Genomic DNA, 22965 nt, shown 5'->3' with positions numbered 1-22965 from the left:
TGGGAAATCTTGCAACTTCTTAAGTTGTGACCAATAGAATTGTCAATAATTTTCTAATCAACCCCAAACCAGGATTGTAAGGCTTAAAGCCAAATATTTTGTAAGATTTAGAAAATTATTTTTACGCAACAAAACTGAGTATGAATTGATTCATACATTCAAAATTTATCAAATATAATGTCCAAGAAATAGGATATTGGACATTTATACTACATGTAGTAGTACGACTATAGGCAAACAATATTTTGGGAATAATCGGGATATTACATGAGGTCTCCCATATTACTGAAAAATGAATTATGTAAACATATCATAGGCGCAAACGAATTGATCATTCTTTTATTGCACTATATTTTTGGTTCTCCTTCTGATGAAGATTCGAGAACATCATTTACCAGAATAGTTTCTGGTCATATGTTTGCAAATTTTCAAATACCCCAATGAACTTATTTGCCTTTTAATAAACTCATGGTGTGGTTTGACCATATGTTTGAGGGTTTGGTAATCATATGTACGATATTTATGTAGCCACACATTTGACAAACTTAAGAGTTGTCTTTATGATCATTTGGAAATGATCAATTCCCAATTAAAAGACAATTCTGTCATTGGTTGTCTTTAGCCTCCACTTTACTTTGAATTCCTCATGGTTCTATTTGTGACCATTCCAAATGTGCTCATGGCAGTATGTTTCTCTTAAGGGAAATATTCAAGGTGAACAAATATTCATCCATTTACGTACTTAGCTTGAGAATCAAGTGAAGTTGGTTATATATAAAATGCAAATGTACATACATAGCTATTAAGAGAATAGCCATAAAATATTTTCCTCAAGGTGGAGTTATAGTGGCAATAATACCGCGGGTGGATACAACGACTGATGTCGTAAATCATCATACAATAAATAATATCACCTAAGATGTACTTACTGTGTTTGGAAATGTCAACCATGCTTACTTGAAGATGCTAATGCATTTATTTAATTTTCTTCTAGGAGTAAGTGGCATCTATGAATAAATGATTTGTTTGAGAACAATCATGGACAAGGTGATCCTTGGTGAACCTGGGTGTATCCTTCAGTACAACACATGTGATGAAATTATCTTCTATATCTCAATAGACGCCTTCCACTACCTAATTTTCCTGGCTCCTCGTGACTCCACTTCATCATCCTTCGCTGGCAAGAGAAGCCCCCCCCCACCACCTTATTTCTCTTGACATACAGCCTATCCACATCACCAATCGACATGCATCCATTCACTTCATTCCACATCAGCGGTCTAACCACATCATCAATCCCAAATATGAGATGACCCCTCGGTGCTCCACAATCCACGCCCCTCTTCATTCCACGTCAGCGGTCTAACCACATCATCAATCCCAAATACGAGATGACCCCTCGGTGCTCCACAATCCACGCCCCTCTTCATTCCACGTCAGCGGTCTAACCACATCATCAATCCCAAATACGAGATGACCCCTCGGTGCTCCACAATCCACGCCCCTCTTCATTCCACGTCAGCGGTCTAACCACATCATCAATCCCAAATACGAGATGACCCCTCGGTGCTCCACAATCCACGCCCCTCCAATTCCGATCTCCATTCCACGACCAGCTGAAGTGGAAGCAAACCTCCTAAAAACGAAACGGCTTGAATCCCTCATAAGATGGCCTCCATGTCTCCCATTCCCACCATCTCAAACCCCCACGAATCGACAGACGCAAGAGAGACCAACCTCCTCTAGGGTTTACGGCGGTCGTCTCGGGGCAGAACCGATAGGTACGATGGCGATGGCGGAGCAGCAACCGGACCTCAAGAAGATAATGTTGTGGAACGTCACATGGGAAACAAAAATTTCCTACGCGCACGAAGACCTATCATGGTGATGTCCATCTACGAGAGGGGATGTTCAATCTACGTACCCTTGTAGACCGCACAACAGAAGCGTTAGTGAACGCGGTTGATGTAGTGGAACGTCCTCACGTCCCTCGATTCGCCCCGCGAACCGTCCCGCGATCAGTCCCACGATCTAGTGCCGAACGGACGGCACCTCCGCGTTCAGCACACGTACAGCTCGACGATGATCTCGGCCTTCTTGATCCAGCAAGAAAGGCGGAGAAGTAGAAGAGTTCTCCGGCAGCATGACGGCGCTCCGGAGGTTGGTGGTGATCTTAACTCAGCAGGGCTCCGCCCGAGCTCCGCAGAAACGTGATCTAGAGGTAAAACCGTGGAGATATGTGGTCGGGCTGCCGTGGCAAAGTTGTGTCAAATCAGCCCTAGAACCTCCGTATATATAGAGGGAAGAGGGGGAGCCTTGACTTGGGGTCCAAGGACTCCCAAGGGGGTCGGCCGAGCCTAGGGGGGCAACCCTCCCCTTCCAAACCGAGTCCAACTAGGTTTGGAAGGAGGAGTCCTTCCCCCTTTTCCCACCTCCTCTTTTTTTTCTTTTCTCTTTGATTTTTCTTCCTATGGTGCATAGGGCTTTCTTGGGTTGTCCCACAAGCCCACTAAGGGCTGGTGCGCCACACCCAATGCCTATGGGCTTCCCCGGGGTGGGTTCCCCCCCCCCCCCCCCGTGAACACCCGGAACCCATTCGTCATTCCCAGTACATTCACGGTAACTCTGAAAACCTTCCGGTAATCAAATGTGGTCATCCTATATATTAATCTTCGTTTCCGGACCATTCCGGAAAGCCTCGTGACGTCCGTGATCTCATCCGGGACTTCGAACAACATTCGGTAACCAACCATATAACTCAAATACGCATAAAACAACGTCGAACCTTCAGTGTGCAGACCCTGCGGGTTCGAGAACTATGTAGACATGACCCGAGAGACTCCTCGGTCAATATCCAATAGCGGGACCTGGATGCCCATATTGGATCCTACATATTCTACGAAGATCTTATCGTTTGAACCTCAGTGCCAAGGATTCATATAATCCCGTATGTCATTCCCTTTGTCCTTCGGTATGTTACTTGCCCGAGATTCGATCGTCAGTATCCGCATACCTATTTCAATCTCGTTTACCGGCAAGTCTCTTTACTTGTTCCGTAATACAAGATCCCGCGACTTACACTAAGTCACATTGCTTGCAAGGCTTGTGTGTGATGTTGTATTACCGAGTGGGCCCCGAGATACCTCTCCGTCACACGGAGTGACAAATCCCAGTCTCGATCCATACTAACTCAACGAACACCTTCGGAGATACCTGTAGAGCATCTTTATAGTCACCCAGTTACGTTGCGCCGTTTGATAGACACAAAGTATTCCTCCGGTGTCAGTGAGTTATATGATCGCATGGTCATAGGAACAAATACTTGACATGCAGAAAACAGTAGCAACAAAATGACACGATCAACATGCTACGTCTATTAGTTTGGGTCTAGTCCATCACGTGATTCTCCTAATGACGTGATCCAGTTATCAAGAAACAACACCTTGTTCATAATCAGAAGACACTGACTATCTTTGATCAACTGGCTAGCCAACTAGAGGCTTGCTAGGGACAGTGTTTTGTCTATGTATCCACACATGTATATAAGTCTTCATTCAATACAATTATAGCATGGATAATAAACGATTATCTTGATACAGGAATTATAATAATAACTATATTTATTATTGCCTCTAGGGCATAATTCAAATAGATAAATCTAGAGGCTTGGTGGTGCATCAATAATCTTATCAACATCCTGGAGGGTAAGTCAGAGCCAAAGTTCAGCTTCGTGGAAATGAGGAAGACAAGTAAGTCGACTCCGTCGCCTCCTCCCTCCGAGCATGCCTCGGCTAGGCCCGTGTCGATCTAATCCAGTCCTGATCTACGCCCCCCCCCCCTTGTGCTAGGCCTGATTTGTTCTAATCCGGTGCTAATCTAGGGTTCTTCTCTATTTGTCGCACATATCGTGATATATAACATCTGCACTACTTGGAGCAGCTGTAAAAGAAGTCTAAACAATCCTTCGAGGAGTACATCTGTACCATGGTGAGATGGTTTCCTTCCTCCCAGTAATGCGTAAATGTCGTGTCATGCTTTCAGATTATCCTTTGTTTTATGTGTGTGCCGATGATGTTGGTTCTCTGGTGCAATGAATCAAAAAGGAATCTAATTTGCATCTACATGTGTTTTGAGGTGTTGAATCTGATTTACATCTATTTACGTTTCATCCAACCCCCATCTCTGTTGAGCTGTATGTAGGTTGGCTACCACTTGACTTATATGAGGTGAGGATTCAACAACCTCTTGGTCGAGCTTCTAGCATGGCTATGATAGCATTTTTTGGCGTGTTGATTCTGTCGCTATGGTGGAAGCCATCTAGGTTGTTCCTTTCTATCAGTGGTAAGCTTATGGGCGGGGACATCGACAACGTTCCTGGAATTTGAGGTGTTGTGATCCTCTCGACCTGTTGTTGCAATATACTTGACCAATGTCATCAAATAGATGAATTAATCCAGCAATTATGCGCTCAGTCCCTCCTGGCCAGCCAGGCGAAAGCGAAACTGAACCGGTTTATCTCTTCTTCTGTTGTAACATGTGAGGTGAGTCATGCAGCTTGAAATAGCCATTACAACTTACAAACTCTTAAATTAATGTGCATCTGAGGAGACACACGATGTGCTTTATAATACCATTCTTGATATGAATCTCGCCATCAACTCCTTACCTAGCACCTCCATGTATTATTTCTGATGCTAACTTAATTTTCATAGTCTTTTTCAGGTTGAAGGACTTGCTCATCGTATATTCAAAGTTAAATTGGATACATGCATTCATAGTTCCTGATGGAATAAATTTTCTTTCTTCCGATTATCCTATTTCTATAGTATTATCCATTATACCAATCTCAAAATTTTCATTTTGTTTGTTTTTGACTTTGCTACATTGGTAATAGATTCTAAGTTTACTTAAACCAGCTGACATTTCTGTACAAGTTTTCGTCTATGTGGCAACAATTTTTTTCTCCTATAGTTATTTTGTTTAGGAATATAGTTATGGAAATAGTTGTTCTGCTCAGGTAACATGATAACCGCATGTACATGAATCCAACATACAAATTTATTACTTTTAGCTATACGCAGATTCTGATGCACTCTTTTCATATATATATAATAGGCAAGTGTCATGAGTTAAAGACTTATTTATTTGCAATATTTTGTATTAACTCTTAATTTAAAACTATTTGTATTAACACTACTGTTAAAATTTTATGCAAGCAATTCATTTGTATGCATTCATTTGAAAGATATATTTTCCCCGCAAAAAGAGAAATGCTTTGACCCACATGCAATTCACTATTTTTCTATACACGACGTACGTGTCCACATTAGAAATTTGAGCAAAACATATTCCGCAGCAACGCGCGGGGATTCATCTAGTTGCTAATGTTTTGGACTTCATTCTTGAGAAAGTGTGTGACTTTAGAGTCACTCCCAAAACGTACAGACTTGCATGCTTAACATTGGTTAGTAACTATGAAACTATAACCACTATGTGGTTTGGACCTTGCGAAAGTGTTGAGACATTCAATCATTGCCATGTGTTTTACCAATGTAATAGAAGGTAATCATACGTATATGCAAATATTTTCGTAGTTTGCTATTACATATTTAAGCAAAGTGTGCAAGAACAATATTTACTATGAGAGTAAAAATATTTTAGTGAACAACAACAATAAATGCTTCGGAGGAGCAAATACTAGTACGGCTGACGCCTTATAGCCATATGTTACCTCTATGGGTAAACCGGAGATAATTAATTTACCTACAGTAAATTTAAGACCATCATGGTTGATGTTGTAATGAATTTAGTAAAATTAATGGGTATTTCAAGAAGTTATCTTGAAACCATTAATGTGAATCTCAAATTGCTAAATATGACACCTTGAAGATAATCTTCAAAATGGAATAGATCTCGCGGCACTAGGGAGTATAATTTGATGAAGTCAGTAGACTCACTCGTAGTGCCTTATGTCATGACTTAGTAATATGTGTGGGAGAGCACTTTGTAAAACAATCATAGTGTCGAAACGACAAAATGTAGGCATTATCAATAGTGGTGATAATCTGCAAAGTAGTAGATCTACACACTACCTTGTGATCCCAAAACATCAATTTGAAGAATTCACTTTGAATTTTGGGTCAATATTTGCAAGAAATTGAAAATCTCAATTGCAAATAAATGTATTAATCTCGACATGTAACGAATATGGAGATACATACATTCTAAAATACATCGTACTCAACAGAAATACATTACTATTGTAATGAATAGTAATGATGTTACAAACTTGATGTTCAAGTGAAAAACTTGAATTGTATATACCTCAAATTAAATGAGATGATCTTATATCAAGTTGCAAGATAATTCAGCAAAGTGAATTAATATTTGCGAGAGAAAATTAATCTCAATCGCAATGAGATTGTTTCACGAGGAAAAATATGTTTTCTCAATCGCAAATCAATATTGTTGTGTGAGAAAAATTAATCTCAATCGCAAAATAATAATTTTATACTAAGAAGAAATAGTATATAAAGAACTAAAGAAACTCATTCGTGATTATGAGAAACTACAAGGGCTGAAATGAAAATAGCCGAAGAGATAAAGTTATCTTCCTTTTCTCTCTGGAACGGTTCCTGATGGGGATTTCTCACGCTTGGCTCGTCGGCCTGGGATGTGCCAGGGATGCCATTGCGCGGGGGATCTGGCAGCGGGCGCGGATGGGCCGCCACAAGCATGGCGTCGTCGGGGATATTGCTTTATTGCACTCACAAGATCCTTATTGCTGTCAATATATTGATGTATTGTTGTTCTAAGATCTTTATTGCTGTCAGAAATTGCTTTATTGCTGTCCATATTCAGTTCCAGCAGGTTTTCACATGTGTGGCGCCTAAGCCTTAGGCGCCACACATGTGTAGTGTGGCGCCTGAGGCTTAGGCGCCACACATGGACTTATACTGGGGAGGGGGGTGGGGAGGGGCTGCCCTGAGGCTGTATAAGCCCATGTGTGGCGCCTAAGCCTTAGGCGCCACACATGTGCAGTGTGGCGCCTAAGGCTTAGGCGCCACACATGGACTTATACTGGGGGAGGGGGTGGGGAGGGGCTGCGCTGAGGCTGTATAAGCCCATGTGTGGCACCTAAGCCTTAGGCGCCACACTGCACATGTGTGGCGCCTAAGGCTTAGGCGCCACACATGTGAAAACCTGCTGGAACTGAATATGGACAGCAATAAAGCAATTTCTGACAGCAATAAAGATCTTAGAACAGCAATACATCAATATATTGACAGCAATAAGGATCTTGTGAGTGCAATAAAGCAATATATTTCCAGCAATAAGGATCTTTTGACAGCACTAAATGGTTCTCAACAACTGCAACTAGAACTAAATGGTTCACAACTCGAAATAGTTCAAGACTACAATAAATAGTTCAGCTCAACAAGTGCAACACCAACTACAAATCACTTAGGGCCTCGTCCCCTCTTGGATACTAGCTTCTTCCTTCTCGCAACCACAAATTGATCTGGGTCATCGGACTCATCGTCATCGTCATCCTCAACCTCATCCTCCCTGCTTCTCATCGTTGACAAACGAGAGCTCCCGGCCACCGGATTCTTCCCTTTCGCATAATCATCCGGTGAGTAGCGCTTAAATTCCTTCCTGGGCTTCAACATGTAAGCGGAGCGTTGGAAAGCCTTCAACGTCATGTCGTCCGCAGCCTAATACACATGAAGGTTGAAAGTTCAAATTTGAAGGTTCAAGGCTGAAGGTTGAAAGTGCAAACTGCATGGCTATGTCATACCTGAGGAGTGTCAACATCATCCTCCTGAGTATTTCTTTGGGTAATGTCACCATCATCCATATGAGCGCCCGAAGAAGCCGAATCGTCAAGAGTATTTCTTTCGGATGAACCGGATCTCGAAGGTGAAACATATTCAGGGTCACGGCAACCTAAAATGTTGGATAGGCGTCGTAACTTCTTGCCCTGTTCCTGTTAGATTCAAATATAAATGACATATATTAGGTAACCTATAATGTTGCATAGGTGGGCAAAATAATAATAATGACACAAAACCTTTATGAATAGACGAAGTGCAGATTCTCCCTTTTTTCCTCCAGGTGTGTTATCTAGAATATCTTCGGACTCGTCAGCTTGTTTCTTGACCTCTTTGCGCTATGATCACAAGACAATGACAACAAATAAGTGCAAGTGAATAGGTCCGCTAGAATTCATAATTTACATAGGGGAGCACACTTACCACAAAGTTCAGGACAGGGGCGAAGGAAGTTTGGTACCCTTCGCGAATCAACTTGCTGTAACCGCCTTGGGCAAGTTCATCGTACTCAGTGGGTTCTTCCAATATGTCCTCCTCGTAAGCCGGCGGACAAATCTCGACACGAGTACTCTCCTAAAACCATCTTAGGTAGTTGCTGAACGCAAGAGCACAATGCTGACGGTACTGGGTTCGTTGTATGCTCGAAGTTGCCTGCACACTTTGCTCGAACATAAGGACGTAGCTCTTATGATGCTTCTGCCAGTCCTTGATTTTTCGCTGCCTCCTCCTATCCAACCTGCTTTGAACAAAACACATCAGTAGCTCGCTCAACACTAAGAACAAAACTAATCACTAATTATTTTTTGTTACCTGTGAAGCTGTGTGTCCGTGTCCACCCACTCCGGCGGGTGTGGCTGAAAGTAACCAAATTGACGCAGCACACGATGCGGGAGATGCCACTCAACCGCCCAATTGCATATTAGGGGACAACGCATTAGCCAAAGATGTCTTTCCTGCACGCATAGTGGATTCAGCTCGAACGTGTGTGCATCACCAAAGTTTGTCCCGACACCATATGGCTCCCATTCAACCTACAACACAAGATGAATACCACAATTCATTTCACTCACAACATAGAAGCTGGAAGTCAACTCTGAAACCATCTTACCTGCTCGGGGGTAAGCGAATCCATCTCGTTGGTGTACTGCTTGTACAATAGGTTCACTTCGCTTGCCACCTCCGATACCAAGTCCCACTTGTAAGCCCATGTAGGTTGACGTACAGGGTTGTCGTGGTCATCCCAGGTATTCCACTTTGAGCTTTTAGGGCGTCCAACAGGTAGGCGTTCCCAGCTCCATACTGAAAGTAGGAGCATACAACCACCAACTCCACCGTCCTTTGTCGTCCTGCGACAAGCATCGTCCAACTACAAGTAACAACAAACATGCATCAGTTTAGCAGAAAAAGATAACAGAGAGTACTTAATATTAACAATTTATTACCTGCCGATACAAGTAAGCCAGTGCGGCCGAGCCCCAGCTGAACTTGTTGTCCAAAACAGTCAACGCCTTCAGCCACATCCAAGGAGCATTCTTGCCTGTGCCGTCCGCAAAGATAGTCCTAGAGATGACGTACCACATGTAGACGCGAGCATACCTCTGGATGACCTCGTCATCTGCGTCCTCAGGACAATGAGCAAAGTTGGCGGCAATCCAAGTGAAAGTGGCGCCGGCAGGGACTCTATCTTTCTTCCCTCCATCTTCCACCTCCGGCTCCTGCGGCGACATACCAATAAGAGCCTCCATTTGATGCCGCCATCCCTCAGAATCAGTGCTCATACATAGTGGCTTCCCCTCGATGGGAAGAGCGGTGATCATGGAAACATCTTGAAGAGTAACCGTCATCTCTCCGGTCCGGAGGTGAAAACTATGTGTCTCCGGCCTCCAACGATCAATGAGTGCTGTGACTGCCGCAGCGTTCAGATTTGGAGTTGACCGACTCACAAGCTGCACGAATGGAAGGAGTCCCGTCATCTCGATGTACGGGGTGTACCGCTCATCGTAATGCATTACAGAGGATGCCCCATGAGACCGGATCTTCAGGGGCGTAAGCTCCTGCAAACATATAGGAGAAGAAGATATCAAGTGCTTATTACATTTTCAAAATATTACTAATCTACTAATCATTTTCTACTTACCATCTTCTTCTCCGACATGAAATAGGCCCGGTGTTCAGCGTCATAAACATCATTCAGAAGCCACACCATCCTACAAATCACAAAAAATTACTCATTTACTAATATTCAAAATAAGACTCATATACTCATATGAACTACTACTAATACTAACTACTACCACTAGCCACTAACTACTAACTACTACTAATACTAACTACTACCACTAACTACCTAATGCAATTCCTAACTAGTCATATACCTACTACTACTAACTACTACTACTACTAACTACTAACTAGTCATATACTCAACTAACTAGTCAAATCCTAACTCATATCCTAACTAGTCAAAACCTAACTCATATCCTAACTAGTTAAAACCTAATGCAAATCCTAACTCATATACTAACTAGTCAAATCCTAACTCATATCCTAACTAGTTAAAACCTAATGCAAATCCTAACTCATATACTAACTAGTCAAATCCTAACTCATATCCTAACTAGTCAAAACCTAATACAATTCCTATACCTACCTCTACTACTAACTACTACTACTACTAACTACTACTACTACTCACTATTCATATACTCAACCAAAACCAAAACCTAATGCAATTCCTATACCTACTACTACTACTAACTACTAACTACTCATATACTCAACCAAATCCTAACTAGTCAAATCCTAAGAACCTACTCAAATCAATCTACTAAAATCAATCTACTCAACCAAAACATAATAAAATTGGATAGAAGGATGGGAAAGGGAAGGGATGGGGGAGGACATTACCTTGGGGGATCAATCCAAGGAAGAAATCCTCAGATCTGAAGGAGATGGGGGAGGGGATTAGGGAGGGGATGAGAGCCAGCCGCCGCAATGGAAGTTTCTGTTTGAATGAGGGAGGGGTGGGGAGGGGGCTGGCCCGTGGCTCTGTAAGTCAGTGTGTGGCGCCTAAGGGTCAGGCGCCACACATTACAATGTGTGACGCCTGAGGCTTAGGCGTCACACTGCCTGGGGGTGGGGCCCTCCCTGCCACGTGGTCAGGGTGTGGTGCCTAACCCCTAGGCGTCACACAGTACAATGTGGCGCCGAGGTGTCGGGCGCCACATAAAAGGGTCAGGCCGGTGAATTATTTCTCCCGAGGGGTCAATCCGTGAGTTCTTTCGTCCCAGGGGTCATTTTTGTCAATTTTGCCTCGCATGCGAGGATGGAGGTCCCCGCTGGTCAAAACAGAGCACCATCTGTTTTTGTTGACTGGCGTCGAGTCGACCTGGTCGAGGATGATGCCCAAGTAAGTGCGAATTGCCAAGGGGCTGATTCCTCGTAGCATTTAGTGTGTGCGGGGACAGAATAGGAAATAAGGCACCTTGTCCTTGCCGATCTTGTGTTCTATTTCTATTCCTCTTCATCTCGTTCTTGGTTTTCTACTGGAAGCTAAAGGCTCCAGGATAGAATCACAAAGACATGCATCCAGAATGGAGTTGAAGATAACTCATGTGCATGAAAACTACAATCGGTCATTAGATGATCAGTTCCTCAATTAGTCATGGAAAGGAATAAATCAAATTCAATTTCTTAATCAATTTCTCCTATGCAGGAGCATGCATCGCATGCCAAGACATGCTGAGACGCGTCCCCGCAGCTCTTGGCACCGATGATGTCCGGGAACGGTTGCCAACGCCTTGGCCGGTGGTCGCTGGAGACGCTGAAAAGAAAAAAAACAAGTTCAAAGGTATCCTTGTGCCCCATCTCCATCCAACGGAAAAGGCCACGGACGACGCGCTTTTGCGAGCCAGCGGTTGCCGCGTCGGGCGCACGGAGGAAAATGTCGAGGCCGGGCGGCCACAGGCACGACCAGGCATGGACAGACGGGGCCGGCCACAGTCGGGCGCGGACGCCGAGGCCACGGCATGGGCGCGGTTACGGCCCGGTGCGGAGCGCGGGCGGTGGCCTGGCGGACCAATCCCGTCCGGGAGGACGAGGAGGCACTGGACCTCGTGACGGATCTCTCGTTAGTGGCCTATCTCTCGTTAGAGAACGAAAATGCTGATAACTTGTTATAGTAAAACGAGATTGAATGAAAGTGAATGGATGATTAGTCCTGTTTCTATTGATTCTTAAGTATATATACATCTTGAAGAGGTGCGAAGAAGAGGTGTCTATTCGGAGGCACTCCTTCAGAACACGTGTCTGTTGGCAATATGGAGAGAGGAGATACGACTGTTTGGGGTTGGACATATCCCTTGAATTAATCTACTAATTAATTTCTAACACATACCATATCAGTTACCACTAGCTGACTATGTAAAGAAACTACTCCCTCCGTTCCTAAATATAAGTCTTTTTAGAGATTCCACTAGTATACTATATACGGATGTATATAGACATATTTTAAAGTGTAGATTCATTCATTTTGCTCCGTATGTAGACTCCTAGTGAAATCTCTTAAAAGACTTATATTTAGGAACGGATGGAGTATATAACAATACATGCGGAACACATATGAGCAATCCATCTTCTTCTCTATGTGAAGAGTGTCCTTTATCTCTTTTGGCAATTTTTTATGTAATACCATGTGTGTTGCAATTTGCCTTTGACAACAACATCTATGTTAACAAAAACAAAGACAAAAGACCAGTGTAAACATTTTCTGTGACATCATCTATGTTGCAAAAAAAAGATCCACATATATAAAGATGCATCATAAGTAGTAAAGAAAGTCAGCAACATCAACTATATTACAAAATATTTCGACAACATAAGCTTTGTAGCAAGGGATTCTGTAGCACTACACTTGTTGCATTGATGTGAATGGTGTTAGGCTCTAGATCTAGAGGGTGTCTAGACGGTGGATGTTTGAAAAGTATCTCCCCGCCCACAGGTAAGACCATCCTTTATTTTCTTAATATATTTTTATTTCATTTTAATAACGAACGGTGCGGTTGAGCAAGTTTTTATGGTCTAGTGCAACAGTACAACATTTGTATTCTAGTGGAAAAAGTCTGTTTTAAACCCTAAACTGGTAGCGCTCCGGCAAAATGGACCTTGATGTCCAAATCCTTGTCGATTGCACCCTAAACTTTCAAATCCCGGTCTAAATCGAACCTTGGAGTGCACTGCCAAACAGAGATTGGTGATGTGGCAACTTATGCCCGAAAATTTTGGGTAGTTGCCAAAGCTTCCAATAGGCAGGATTTCAACTATTACAAGGCCAAGCTTGCACAAGAGACACCTGAAGGGGCTCAGGGCATGATGAAGACAGAGCCAGTGCATTGGGCAAGGGCTTTCTTCCCTGTTGGAACAAATTGTGAGTCAGTGGACAATAACCTATGTGAGTCATTCAACCATGCCATAGTTGATGCTAGGTTCTATCCCATTATTTCCATGCAAGAGAAGATTAGCAAGAAAATATTTGTGAGAATTCAAGAGCAGAAGGAGAAGGGTGAGAAAATGAAAAGGAAGATATGCCCTGGTATATTTAAGAAGCACAAGAAATCTATTGCTTGGACACAATTCCTCCAGGTGATTTGGAATGGAGAAAATGGATATGAAGTGAAGCATATCAATGGAAGGGGAAGGCAGTACACTGTTGACCTTGATCAAAGGACATGCTCCTGTGGATATTTCCAATTGTCTCGTCTTCCTTGCCATCATGCCATTAGTGCTATCTACAAGTCCAAAAAAACATTAATGATTACATTCATCCTTGCTACAAGTCCAAAAAAACATTGATGATTTCCACAAGCTTCTGCACCTGGTACCAAGGCCAGCAGGTTCAAGCCACCAAGAAAAAGAGCTGCAACTACTGAAGCAGGACCATCTACTTCTGGAGTGACAGGAACTGGAGCAAAGAGAGGAAGAAGGAAAGCTGCATCATCAATTCCAAGTTACAACTACTTCACTTGCAGTGGGAACTACTAGTTGTGGCTGCATCTACCTCTCTAGTACATGATGTTGCAGTATTGAAACATGTATAATGTTATATTGCAAACATCTATTTTGTGAAATCCTGAATACATACATGTATCAGGTTATGGATGTTATGGATGTTATGGATGATATCTTATGCTCTGGATATTTATGCTCTCTGGATATTTATGCTATGGATGTTATGGCAATATTTATGCTTCCATTATTCAAAATGCAAGTTCTACTCACTGCATTACCATCATGCATACATCAGAACATAAACAACACACTGGATACATCACAACTGTGATCATCTTGTCCAACACACACCCAGCACACACATAGTTCAACTACATTGCATCACTACATTAACATCTTGCCTGCAACTAAGCCCAGCACAAACACAATGCACAGAAACACAAGCATGTCAAACTTGGCCTTCATTGCAGTTATCTCTGCATTTTTCTTTCTCAAATCATCTTGCACAGACACAAGCATCAGTGATGTAGCATCTTCATTTGGAGCCACCATTGCAGCTTGCTGATGATCCTGACCCACATTGCCTTGCCCTTTAAACCTCCACACCTCATCACGCAGATCACCGATGAGGTCACTGACAAACTTGGGCAACTCACCATCGTGCCACTCAACATAACCGCAGCCACCATGCTGTTTGAGGAGAGCAATGAGAAGAGAGGCAATCAGAGAAGAAAGAAATGAAAGAAACAGTCCAACAATCAAAAGGGGACAAACCGAGTCAGATGGAATCTCACCAGTGCATCCAGGCAGGCGTAGTATCGCTTGCCTGGATTCTGACGGCTCCACGAGATCCAACGAGGCGCCTTGCGACGAGGGTCGCACCTATAGTACTTAGCAGGATCATACGCCATGGCGTCTTCGCGGTAGCGGACTGGCGAGCGCACATCTGCCCCACTCCGTCCTGAAGCTCGACGGAAGCCGGGCGCGACAGAAGTACTCGACGACCACGACATCTCCCTCTATGCTGCCGGCGCGAGCAACCGCCGCCCCGCTCTGATTTTTCCTCCCGCCCTGCTCTGCTTTTCTCACCGGTGGGATGAACCCTAATTTCGTTCCCCAATTGCTCTGCTCGATCTGCCTGCGTGAGGTGCAGTTAAAAGATGACAACGGTCAGCGCAACGGCCCCACAAGTCAGAATACCGGTTGACTTTTGCCACATCAGCGCTTGTTAGCCTCAAACCACTGCAAGGTTCGATTTAGACCAGGATTAAGAAATTTAGGGTACAATCGACAGGGATTTGGACATCAGGGTCCATTTCGCTGGAGCGCTACCAGCTCAGGGTTTAGAATAGACTTTTTCCTATTTTATTTTATTTTTGTTTGCTTGTATATGTGTCATGTCTGTATTAATATTATTATGACTAGAAGTAATGTATGTCCATGGTCTATGGGCATACATCTTGGGAAAAAAGATAGAACTCTCACTTGCCCGGTGGGTAAATTACATTACATCAAACGACTTTAGATAGATCTAAGCCAGATCTGACGGTAGATATTTATTGATTGTTAGAAGGAAGCTCCCAATTTGCAAATGTATATATAAGGTTGCCCTAAACCCTATATCTCCCCTAATAATAAAGCGCGGAGCGCTTCTGCCGTCCGTCGTGGCTTTTTTGCGAAAAAGTCCCTCCGTTTTCGACCATTCAACCCGCAGTCCCTCATTAAGTGGAAAAACATTTCAGATTTGCAAGAAAGCCCCTCGCCCCCGGATCGGATCCGCCCCACCGCCGCCAGGGCCGCCCCACTCCAGCCACCCCCACGCCTCCCCCGGCCTCCTCCGCCCCCTGCCCTTCCTCTCCACCGACCGGCTCCTCCTAGCACCCGGCCACAGCCCCGCCGGCCACCACGTCGCCACCAGCCACCTCCTCCACCTCCGGCCATACGCGTCAAGGTGGGTCTCTCCCGGCCATGGGGTCAGCGAGGAAGGCCTCGGTGACGCCGATGATGGGGTCCTTGGGCGTCGGCTCGACGTGGCCGAGGAGCGACGCCATGGCCCGCGCCGGGAGCATGGGCAGGGCCCCATGCCACCGGATCGCGGAGGCCGCGCGGCGGTACAACGCCATGGCGGATCCTGCTTGAGGGGTAGGCGGTGGGCTTCTTGGCCTGCCGGTCAGTCGCTGGAGCAGCAAGCGGTACAACGCCATGGCGAATCCGTCTTGAGGGGTAGGCGGTGGGCTTCTTGGCTGGTCGGTCGGTCACCGGAGCAGCAAAAAGTGCAAAGCTTCATTGTACATTGCACTGAACCTGAACACTTCTTTGTGGCAAAAATTCCCGTTCCTGACTGAATTTACACTGATTAATGTAGGTGATGAACATCATCTACTGATTATACAATTGGCTGCCAACACACGTTATACAAAATTGGTCCTTAAAATACAATGCAGGATCGTCCCCCATGCAGTGATCTTTTTAACATCACCCAGGCCGGTCTTTTGATTAGGTAAATACAGTGTGATGTCTGTCTGTGCAGTGTGTCAGTTCTAACATTGTTTAGAGTATTCATACACGGTGCATATGGGAAGCTCCTCTTGGCCGCGGCACCGCCAAGGACGAGGTGAGGTAATAAGCTCACCATTAAGCAACTGGTCCGGTGATGGATTAATTGTGTGAAGAAACTTTTGTTCTAAGATAGTATAATATTTTTTTATTTAATACAGTGTCTTTTTAGCATGCACCTCTGTAAGATATTTGTCTGCAGGTAGCAGTCAACGAAGGAAGATCGTGGTTCATTAACTAATTATAGACAAGACATACAACTCACATGTGTTTGTATGCCCTAGGTCTTAGTCCTTGATGGCTGAAAAGCATAGATATATAATTATGCTCACTCAAATCAGTCAAGCTATGTGATTTACTATCGTTTGGAGCATGGAGATTCGCTGAAGGAAACAAGTTTCATATCTTTTCACTGATTTTGGCTCTCTTTTTTGTCTCACTTTTTCATATTTCATACCTTAATTATCATGACACATTTTCTTCTACCACCAATCCGCATTCACACTGTCCCCTGTTCCTCATCTCTGACATGTACTATAAAAACCCAATTCTACTAATAAGATGAGCATCTTCCTTGATTCTATGGACCCCTCAATGCACAGTCATATCTTTTCACTGATTTTGGCTCTCATTACTAAATTGAGACCATGAAGTTGTCGATCGAGGAACTAGAAGCCCATGGTAGGAGTAAATAAGAAGATATTGTGCAATCCTGTTCATTTTTTTGACGTCTTATACTTGGACTGTGCTTTTGAAGTTCTATCCTATATGTGTATTTTGTTAATCACGTTCTTTCTTGAGCCTGATTTAAATAGATTCTATAAGCATTCCAACAGATTATTCATTTTTTCAGGTTCCAAGCATAATATGCAATTGATTTTATTTTCTCAAGGAATTCTAGCTTTAATAATATATGTTCTCAATTTCCATGAAGGGTGACTAATCAATTGTTTCCCAGGCTAGCAACATTGTTGGGCACATATTATAATCAGCAAGGCAGAAAATGCTAATGTTCCACATATTTTGCATGCAAGAAGGAATGTTTTTCCGTATCAACGAAAGGCAGCAGATCACGAAATTGGAGGGATTGTAATTAACCTTTTTGAATGCTTGAGACTGAATTAGAGAAGAACTATGGCAACCCCTCCAAGCAAAATAGGCCAATGCATGAATCATATATCTCATCAGGTCACCGTCTTGCCAAACTTTGCATTGCCTAATGCATTGGAGGTTAGAGTTGTCGATCTTCTCTCTAATTGTTTTTCTGACTGTTAGGGTACTGAATTTTGTATTGCTAATAAGTAACAATTGAAATTAGTGCATGCACTATAATTTTTGTATGTTATTCTAGGGTAAAAATATGATAAATTACGTGCTTCATTTTTTAGAGTAGACGGATATTGTAAACATGTTTTTTTTTATTTTTCCGCATAATCAGGTTATTTTATTATCAGGGAAGATTTTAAAACTTTAAAAAATCTCCTTCCGTTCAAAAATAGATGTCTTACATTTAACATTATAATTGACATTTATTAAAATTAATACCGCATAATGACAAAATAAATAATTCTTTTAATTTTTCTAACCCGGTGCCACGCACGGGCATTTGTACTAGTATCACAGAGTTCAAGAACGGAAAAAAGACCACAACTTCAGAAGTGAGACACAACAGAATAGTACTGTACTATAACACTCAAAAAAAAAAATACTGTGCTACGGACGACACAGGAGACCATACCGTACTTAGTGCATCGACACTGCGACACGGGGGATACAGATCACCAACAAGTCAGACCGCCGGCGCGTGGTGACCCCGCCCGCCTCGGTCATATCCATCTCCTCGGGGGCCATCCCCTCCGGCAGCTCCCAGTCGAAATGGAACATCAGCGCCGCCAGCGCGAGCTCGATGTGCGCCAGGCCGAACGACATGCCGGGGCACATCCTCCTACCGGCGCCGAACGGCACGAACTCGAAGTCCGTTCCCTTGAAGTCCCTGCCGTCCATGTCACCTTGTTCCTGGAACCTCTCCGGCATGAATTCGTCCGGCACATCCCAGTGCGCCGGGTCCCTTCCGATCGCCCAGGCGTTCACTAGTACCATCGCGCCCTGGGGCACGTCGAACCCGAGCACCTCGCACGGGCTGCGGCACTCCCGCGGCAGGAGCAGCGGCGCCGCGGGGTGCAGCCGGAGGGTCTCCTTGATGACAAGCCGCAGGTAGTGCAGGTTTGTCAGTCCATCCTCCGTCACCTTGGCGTGGCCGGCGAGCTCTCTCCGGACCTCTTCTTGCGCCTTCTGCATCACCGTCGGGTTACGCATCAGCTCGGCCATTGCCCACTGGAGCATCGTGGACGAGGTCTCACTGCCAGCAACAAACATGTCCTGCAAAAGAAGCAAAGCAAGTAAACATCATGCCCTCGCTTTCTGACTTTCTGTGATGTGGAGGTTTTGGTCCTCCGTGCTGTTGATTGTACGTAGAGAGAGCTTACAATGATAACGGTTTTGATGTTCAAGGTGGTGAGGGGATACTGGGAGTCCATGTCCTTCTGGAGTCTCAGGAGCACGTCTAGTAAGTCCTCGTCGTGATCCTCGATGCCGGTAGCGGCGGCGTCTCTGTTCTCCCGATGATGGCACGCACCGAGGAGTCCGCGACGAACGCCGCTATCCGCTCGGACAGGTTCACCGGCCTCGCCGCCGACGCGTCTGATGCGACGGAGCGGAGGGCTGGCCGATCTCGTCCTCGCGGATGGGGCGGAAGGAGTGGACGCGGCGGGCGCTGAGGAGCTCGACGGTGCAGATCTTACGGAGCTGGCGCCACGCGTCGCCGTAGGGCGCGAAGACGAGGCCCTCGGCGCCCTGGAACACGCGGCGCAGCATGGGCCCGACGGGCCGCGTGGCGAAGGTGACGTCGTGGGTCTTCATGATCTCCCGCGCCGCGTCTGGAGAGGAGGCGACCACCACGGGGACCTCGCCGAAGCGGAGCAGCATGAGTGGGCCGTGGCGCCGGGCGAGGTCCCGCATGGCGCGGTGCGGGAGCGCGCCGGCGAGGTGGTGCAGGTGGCCGATCACCGGCAGCGCCCAGGGCGACGGGGGCAGCGGCCGGCCGGAGCCGGGCCTCCCGCGGGAGCGGGACACCGCCAAGTAGAGGAGCGGGACTATGGCTATGAGAGAAAGGAGGAGCAGGTAGAACGGGAACTCGGCGGCCATGGCGAGTGCCAGACCAACAGTGGTCGACTTCGAGGTCGATTGGTGAAGGGAGCGCGCGAACAGTAGAGAGTAGAGGGCTTATGTGTGTAGTGTGAAGTTTGAAGTGAGCCGTGCATGTTTGGACGCGGTGTGCTTTATAAATGAGGTGGTAGCGACTAAACGTAGACCGTTGACTCTTTATTCTTGCGTCGCACGTCGGGATTTTGCTGCACCTGAGGACGTGGTCGGTTGGGTCTATGGTGTTGGTGTTGGTGTTGGTGTTGGTGTTGCCTACTGCGTGGGTTGCAACTTGCAATGCACTGCAGTGCAGTGCACTCCACGGCGACATTAGGGAATATGGAGCGATTGCTTTTTACCTTGATGCACTAATATGTGATCCGGTCAGACCTCGCGGCATGCAGTCGCGCCTTTGCTGACCAGTTCTAAACTAAAATCAAAGTATCCTCCGGGAGTTCTTGTTCATGAAGTAGGTTTTTTTTTTACGAGTGTTGTTCATGAAAGTAGTTAAATCCCACACAAGGGTATAGTATATTTGAGTTTCAATAGTTGAAACTTATGGTTTCTCATTTGAAATTTATGATTTTCTTGTTCGTTCTTATCAAGTTTTATAGATAAAATTTTAAGATATGTTTTATCGATGCTAAGCACAAAAATTGTAACTTTATCGGTCGCTATTACTAAGTTTGAAAAGAAGAAACTTAATATTCATTTTCAAAATTCGTCAAAAGGTATTCAAGACAGATCTTATATGAAAGCCCTTGTCACGAGAAACATGAATATGAAAACAAAACTTATTTTTGATTTTATATTCAAAATATAGGAAAGTTTGAAAGTTAAAAGTCAAAAGAAAAGGCAAGCACGAGGGACCGGTACCCCCGCACATGGGCACCTCAAATCCGCTCCCGGAGTTATCAAAGGTTTCTCGGTCTAATGAATCAATCTATGTAGAGGACCAATCAATGTAGAGGATTGAACAGGAAGGAGGTGGAAACAGAGAAGCATGTGAGTCGTACATAAGTGTCTTACATTTTTTGCATCAAAGATCCTGCAACTAGTAAAACTACAATTTCGCAAGTGAAGAAGCTTCTGCCTTGTTGAATTGTTGCGCACCAACATCCTCCGACATCGTAAGAAAGGAAAACAACCACCGTACCCAGATTTGAAGGAGCACCTTCACATACAATAATTCTTTTTGAACCTATGAACCGGACCATCGCAAGCAACGAGACCGGAGCTTTGTGGCACGTCAGTCGGTTTTTTCCCATGTGCACTAGATCCCAACGCGATCATCTTCATCCAACACAGTTGAAGAAGAGGGACGTCGTCATCTACCACCACCACACGCCCCGCTGCAAGACACAAGACAAGACACAACCGCAACAACAGACGCCAATACCATTCGGATGAGTGCCGAGCACCAACCACTAGACATAGATTTCACTGAATCCAAAGGCCGGGAAGAACACCAAACCACCTACTCTCAGCACCGTTGATTAGAGCACCGCCGAGATGGAGGAAAAGAGAGATAAATTGTTTGGACTCGGCATCATCTCGCGGAGTGATAAAGCCTTTGAAAGAAATAGCCTACCCTAGCTCCCCTCTAGAGAGAATCGTCGAGGTCCTCGTCCCCACCCACCACTGGAGCAGCAGGCACGGGGGTGGCGAGGCCCTCAAAACAACGACGGAGAATGGAGACAGAAAATTGCCTCGCCGCAACTCATGAGAAGCAGTTCCGAAAGGCTGAGAATGAAATGGTAGGTGAGATAGTTTATTGGAGAGGAAGAAGATGTGGTACAAGAGGAACATCTGAGATTCAGATTACACACATATCAGATGCCTCTCCCTCTCGACAGTGCACATTTAAATATAATGCATCACCAACATAGCTCATGGGTCCAATGCTTACATGGAACTTTGGCAATCTAATTTGAGTCCACTACATTGTTTCCAATGAAGTTGTGACAATCCCCTCATTTCCATAGAGGGTCTCATCTTCAGTTTTTGCTTGTTCCCCACCAAAATCTTTCGTACTTGCTTCTTACCAAATTGTTGCGGTAGGAAATGCTGGAAATATGCTCTAGAGGCAATAATAAAGTGGTTATTATTATATTTCCTTGTTCATGATAATCGCTTGTTATCCATGCTAGATTTGTATTAACCGGAAACTAAGATACATGTGTGGATATATAAACAACACCGTGTCCCTAATGAGCCTTTACTAGACTAGCTTGTTGATCAAAGATGGTTAAGATTTCCTAACCATAGACATGAGTTGTGACTTGATAATGGGATCACATCATTAGGAGATTGATGTGATGGACAAGACCCAAACAACAAGCATAGCATTTGATCGCTAAGTTTATTGCTACTGCTTTCTTCATGTCAAGTATCTGTTCGTAAGACCATGAGATCATGCAACTCCCTCACCTTCTTAACTGGGTGATCATAAAGATGCTCTACAGGTATCTCCGAGGGTGTCTGTTTGGGTTGGCATGGACCGAGACTGGGATTTGTCACTCCATTTGATGGAGGGGTATCTCTGGGCCCTCACGATAATAAAATATCACAAGAACCTTGCAAGCAATGTGACTAAGGAGTTAGTCACAGGATCTTGTATTACGGAACGAGTAAAGAGACTTGCCTGTAACGATATTGAACTAGGTATGGAGATAACGATGATCAAATCTTGGGAAAGTAACATACCGATGGACAAAGGGAACTGCATACAGGGTAGGGTAGGAAGATCAAACGCAAAGGTTGACACGATGATTTTTGGTGTGGTTCCGATAGGTGATGCTATCGTATGTCCACGTTAGTGGAGACTTCAACCCACAGCGGGTAACGGTTGCGAGAGTCCACGGAGGGCTCCACCCACAAGGGGTCCATGAAGAACTGGCCTTGTCTATTCCACCATGGCTTAAGTCCGCACACGACTAGCCTCGCTCACGGTAGATCTTCACGAAGTAGGCAATCTCCTTGCCCTTACAAACTTCTCGGTTCCACTCCACAACACGAAGTAGGAGGCTCCCAAGCGACACCTAACCAATCTAGGAGGCACCACCCTCCAAAAGGTAATAGATATGGTAGAACAATGAACTCCTTGCTCCCGTGCTTGAAAATATAGTCTCCTCAACACTCAGTCACTCCCTCACAGATTTGGTGTTGGAAATATGCCCTAGATGCAATAATAAATTTGTTATTATATATTTCCTTGTTCATGATAATCGTTTATTATCAATGCTAGAATTATATTGATTGGACACTCAAATACATGTGTGGGTACATAGATAACACACTGTCCCTAGTGAGCCTCTAAGGACTAGCTCGTTGATCAAAGGTGGTCAAGGTTTCCAGACCATAGACA

At 44.7% G+C, this 22965-nt stretch overlaps 1 long non-coding RNA gene and 1 pseudogene across 1 annotated transcript; one reads left to right on the top strand and one right to left on the bottom strand.

Moving 5' to 3' along the window:
- The first annotated feature begins 11154 nt into the window (after nt 1–11154).
- Nucleotides 11155–12061, top strand: LOC123404162. The gene is made up of 2 exons (XR_006611675.1): nt 11155–11244; nt 11551–12061. It is a non-coding gene; the product is annotated as an uncharacterized LOC123404162 (long non-coding RNA).
- A 5912-nt stretch (nt 12062–17973) lies between these two features.
- LOC123404442 lies at nt 17974–19747 on the bottom strand (annotated as a pseudogene).
- Between the last annotated feature and the right edge of the window lie 3218 nt (nt 19748–22965).

This window comes from Hordeum vulgare, chromosome 6H, assembly GCF_904849725.1.
Source record: "Hordeum vulgare subsp. vulgare chromosome 6H, MorexV3_pseudomolecules_assembly, whole genome shotgun sequence".
In the NCBI taxonomy this organism is placed as follows: Eukaryota; Viridiplantae; Streptophyta; class Magnoliopsida; order Poales; family Poaceae; genus Hordeum; species Hordeum vulgare.
The sequence above is the reverse complement of the archived record's forward strand: the minus strand, read 5'-3'. Positions and strand labels throughout refer to the sequence as shown.